The sequence below is a fragment of the Coffea arabica genome, chromosome 1c, assembly GCF_036785885.1.
Source record: "Coffea arabica cultivar ET-39 chromosome 1c, Coffea Arabica ET-39 HiFi, whole genome shotgun sequence".
In the NCBI taxonomy this organism is placed as follows: domain Eukaryota; kingdom Viridiplantae; phylum Streptophyta; class Magnoliopsida; order Gentianales; family Rubiaceae; genus Coffea; species Coffea arabica.
Genome location: NC_092310.1, coordinates 1,918,139 through 1,924,138, shown reverse-complemented (window position 1 = coordinate 1,924,138; position 6,000 = coordinate 1,918,139).

The following is a 6,000-nucleotide window of genomic DNA, read 5'->3' as shown; positions in this document are numbered from 1 at the left end:
CATCCATGAATAATGGTACACTAAATCTAATTACTAATGAGTGTGAAATTTAAGTTTATTTAAGTTTTGGTGGGATGGGAATCAATGGTTTAAACCTTAGCTTTTGACACAATATGTAGCGACCTCAAATCCATACGAATGCATAGCACATTCATTTGATTCGATGGTAATTCACTCCTTATCAATTCTTTGTATGTCTAGTTGAATCTTTCCTCTTAGATTAAGTTAGAATAGAAATACTTCCTTGGCCAACTAGGATAATAATAATTAGTCGCCATGAAAGTTGCTTGGAATCTTCTTACCAAGGAAAAAAAGAAATGTTGCTTGGGATTTTGACTTGACCTTTCTTAAGCAATGCTTTGCTGAGGCCTACATCTGTTTGTGATCGACAGGTCTTGCTGGGGCCTTCGGTTGTGGAAAAGTCTCAAAGAGCGTGGCCCGAGAAGCACAAGAAACTGTTGTCCTTGACGATTAAAATGTACACCAAACAAAAGGAGAAAAAAGAAAAAGAAGGAAAATGACAATCGACTTTCTCAAAAATGCTTCTTTGCTGGACCTTCCTATATTCTGATTGAATGCTGGGGCCTTCGTCCTTTTTTTGTTGTTAGAAAATACATGAATGATTGTTCCATCAAAGATATGTCCACAATGAAATTATTACATTGGTAAGTCATACTAGGTTCATATTTTTGACATTTCTGCCATAAACCTTTTCAAATTCAAAATTATGTTAGATTTAATTAATACTGCTATATAATGAATTTAAATAAATGTTGATTTCTTATTCTCATCCTAGTAATTGTGATAACAATTATTATTTGCGCAAACCTGTTAAATTAGAAGTCAGTGCCACAAGAATTGTAAATTAATTGTGCTTACTATGAATAAACACAAAAAGTTTTTGCCTCGTGGCAAAAAGATAGGATGTGCACTTGATAAAATATAAACACGTCCAACTCAACAACCAATGATACCATGAACTAAGCATTATTTGATAAGGTTTTTTAACGGGTGTCTATAGGGTATTTGTTAAAATATATTTTAAATATCATATTTTTAAAAATATAAGATTAATTAAAAAATTAAATAAATACAAGAGAGAATAGGTAAAATTAAATAGAGAAAGTATATAAATATAAAGGAGGATAATAATTATTAATATGTATATATACATGATAGATTAGATCAATGTTAAGTGTGTTAATGAGATAGGGCATCCGTTAGAAAAATCCTATTTTATATTATGTATATATATGACATGATATGACTTATTCCCGTCTGAACTTTAAGTTCAAAATTCATAATGGTAAAATGAAATTTATACACGGGTTCCCACAAGAGAGTGAGATACGCCAGTTTGATGGGAAACCTAGTCGCATACTCACATGAGCAAGTTAACGAAGAAGATAAAAGAAAAACTAGGAAAATAATTCAAACTATTCAAATCGACTAAAACAAGAAAGTAATAAGAAAAAATATTCCCAAAACGATTAAATTTATAACCAGCGGAGCACGTTGTAGTGAAATTGAACACGTATTCACTTTTTTGTTTTTGGATTTTAGTTTGAAATTAAAAATATATAATTTATAACAAACACGCTTATTTGTAAGGTTTGAGACAGATAAAAAAGATCAAAAATATGAAATTAATACGATATGAACAGTCAAAAGCAATGAAGGCTCCAGCACTCAATCAGAAGATGTGAAAGCCCCCACAAAAAAAAAATTAATGATTGAAAAGCATCTAAAGTTACAATAATTGAGAAAGTTAAAGTGAAATTGCCAATGCAAAAGCATCTGATATAAAGAAAGTTTGTGAAAGGTGAGCTGCACTACTGCTACGCGGACTAATTACCAACGCTCTTATCTCCAAAACCCCACTTGTTTTACTCCAGATAAGGTTTGGCTGCAAAAGACATTCTTCCATTGAATAAGCTTTCAATTACTGAATTGAATTACTTTTCATTTACTAATTGCACACATTTTTCACAAAACATTTCTTTCTCTGAAAAACCTTCGATGATTGTATGAATTAATTCACACTCTACCTTTTGAAGTTCTTTTTGGGGTTTAGATAGGCGTCTATGCTCACAAACTCCATTAAACTTTGTGATCATGTTACAAGCAAAATACTTAGTGCTGAAAACTAAGCTCAACAAGTAAATGCTCATTTCTTTCTTGGGAAAGGTCCAAGGCAACCAAATTGAGCAAAACCAAGGACTGTTTCTCTTTTGACTTTGTAAATTATAAGTTGCTACTTCAAGAAACTCCTCAAATTTGCACCACTTACATCTTGTACGTGGAAAGTTGTTAAGTTCCTTCTTCTAAGTTTTTTTTTTTTTTTTTTAAAAAAGTTTTTCCTAAGAGGAAAAGAGTGAGATTTTAAGAAGCGGAAAGGGGAACGTGAAAAAGAAACAGCCTCCAATTTCTGGCCAAATACGTGATGTAGTGACCAAGCCAACATCCACCCTTTGCTTTTCTTCATAATGAACCAGCCAAGAAGCAAAATAATCAGTATGGAAATGAATACTCGAAGTCTCCGGATATTAACGAAATGGAGGATTTTAAGCAAACAAAATAATTAATGACTCTGCTATTATTCTAATTCTCAAGGATCAGATACGAACATACACAAGACAATAGCAATTGTATGTGAATGATATGCAACATATGGCTACTTTTACGTTCTGGTGACATTTACAGAAGAAGAAACGTCAGGATGCTCACACAAGGCAAGAAATTTGAGCAAAACAAATATAAAAAATTTCGGTTATTGTAAAACATGATAATATGAATCCTATCAGAAATCCAGTGTGCATACTATAATAGATAATAGATTGGTTGTTCCGGAATAGAAAGGGTACAACAACTCTCTCCATGTAGCTTCCTTAATGGTTTTCGAAACACAAAAGAAAAAAAGAAAAGTTATTTGTTGGGCAATAGATGCATAAAATGAGAAATCTTATCTTGGTCTAGATCAACTACTTGACGCGTCAGTAGTTAGTTTTTAACTAATAAAAATATTCTAAATAGGATTGTGGACCTCATTAATTTCACATCACTACAATAACTAATTAGTATACTTGTCAAATAGTTAGTTTAGACCATAATAAGATTTTAATTTCTACCTTAATATAGAAGTAAATCATCTGAATATTACAAAAATATATGAAGCCTTTTCACATTCATAATTATTACTTGAAAGGTTGAAGTTGATTGCATATAGGTATAACTTAATTGGCTTAATAATAATAATAACACAATTTGACTAATGGGTGCCAATTTGACGCTCATTTAGAGTGGTTTCAGGTGTTAGTGTTAGTCTTTTAGAAAAGTTCAAAAAAACGTATAATACGTTTGTTTGGATTGCTGTTTATTTGTCAAAATATATTTGCTTACATTATCATTACAATTTCCAACACACCTTTTTATCTTTCCAATTATCTTTTTATCTCACATACATTACATCACAAAAAGTGCTACAGTAAAAATATCCCTAATAATTCACAATCCAAACAAACAAGAGTGTATTAATTGTGACTGTGTATTAATATGCGTAATTTAATTATGTGTAGTAAATACTGGCTCAATACATTTAGTTATATTTCTTTGAATTTCTTACTTCTAGGGATAACTCTATTATCCATCGAGATCTGTATTAATGCTGAAGTTAGTTGTAAGAATAAGTAAAACTTCCTCTCTTATCTTCAACTCAAAGCTGTCGTCAGCGGATATGATTGAGGACTTCTGGACTATGGCCCACCCTTCTCAAATATTTGAGCAAAGAAAAATCTCGTGCGTTCTTTGTTCTGATCTTGGCCCTGCTTCTTTATGCTTTGAGAAGCTGACCATGAAGATTCTAGGAGAATGATGAATGAATTTAACGGCCATTAGGTTCCGTTTAATAACATAAAAAAGTGATGAAATTGAATTTTTTCAAACATTCATACATTTTGTGTGTCTAATAAATAAAAATCCATCTGTTGAATTTGTGTATATTTTTTTCAACACAAGAATCGTAAATTCATACTTAACTCTGATAAGAATCAATGGATTTACTTCAACTACCTTATCTTATCTATCAAATCTACCTTTGTTTGTTAATTATGTTCAAAATTCTTATTTAATTAAATAACCTGATATTCTATATTCAAAATTCTTATTTAATTAAACAACATGATATTTTCTATCTAACGATTTTCTACTTCTCATTTCTCCCTATTTAATGACTTTCATATCTTCTCCATATTCCTCATATAATATATTTCATCTTTTATATTAATTTGATTTAAAAATAAATATTGATATTTTCATACATAACAATTTTAAACTAATTAAATCATAGGTTCTATTTCTTTTTTGGATGAAAAGATAGAAGGGCAAAATTGTACAATTTAGCTAATTAAGCATTCAGTTATAAATGTTTATCAAATAGTATAAATAGGTTCAACATTAAATTTTAAATATTCATATATTTATTTTCAGTGCTCAAAATTTAACAAATTAATTATTTTAATATTTAGATTTTAGAATTCAGATTTAGTTTTATTAAATGGAACATAAGTGCGGCGCAACACTTTATCCTTTTGAACTCAAGATATATACACTTTGCTCCCTACAATGACTGTATAAAATGTTTAACACAAAAATTAGGTCCAAAAACTGGAGGAAATCACATTAATGCCCAGAAATGATAGCTATATGTAGGGGTGGCAATTCTTGACACGACCCGAAAACAAGACACGAACCTAACACGAAATTAATGGGTTTGGGTTGAGGTTTCGAGAGTTCGGGTCAAACCCAATGAACCCGAAAAAAAACAGGTTAATTTCGGGTCAACCCGTGGTGACCTGATATGACCCGATGTGACCCGTTTACGAATTAAAACTAATTTAATAAACATAAAAATTATTTTATCTAACTAAACTAAATCATTTTTTTTTCTAAAGGCATTAATTACTTAATCCTAAATGAATTTATTTAACTTGTGTGAAGTTAAAATTATTATATTTAGACAAATAATATATTATGTTATTTTTTACTTTTATGTTGTTTTAATTTGTTTTATATTTGGTTTGGGATAAAACACTTTTATGGTGTTTAATTCATTTTAGATTTGGTTTGAAATTATTTATTTAAATTTTTATTACTCGATGATGTAATTAATTTTGTGAAAAATTGATTTTATTAGAAATTACAGTGATAAATTAATAAATTAAAATTAAGTTTCAGGTCGACCCGCCAACCCGAAATTTTCGGGTTCGTGTCAGGTACCCTGACCCGTTTCGGGTTGACGGGTCGGGTTCGGGTCAGCAGGTTCTTTGTTATATTTAAGCCCGAACTCGACCCGCCAACCCGAACCGACCCGATTGACACCCCTAGCTATATGCGTGGCATGCCCCATTGGGTAGGACTTTGGCTGCCTATTGGCGCACTTAGTGCACATGACTCAAAAGAAACTACAAAATTATTAAGGGACTTTTGTTTTTTACGCTCCCCTCTCCCCAGTTCCTTCCCAACCCAATTGCTTGGCTAGGATCGATCTTTTGACCAAGCAGCAGGGAAAGGGCTTTAATTCCCTTCCCTTGACCAAAAACTAAGAAGGGACTTGGTAATAGTTGCACGGCCAACAACCTCAAAAGTATCCAAAAGTAAACAACTAAACTAGTCCTGCAGGCTCCTCTTCTTTCAGTAAATTTGCATTGGGATTTAATCATGAAGGAACAGGGGGATTTAGTATCCTATAACATTTGAAAATTGTCAAATAATTTGCATTTTTGTTAATGAGATGAGCCTTTATGCGTAGAATAGGCCTTGGTCAATTAGTTAAGGTTGAGGTTATAGAAATTAGAGATTCTAGATTTAAAACTCTGACTTCTTAAATCTCACCCCTCCTGCTGATTTCTGATGTTCTTTTCCTAGGTTTTGAAGTTTCTTTTAAATTTTGGAAAATATGTTTTTGTCCTTAGTGTTTTGTACTTGTATGATTTTAATTCTAAA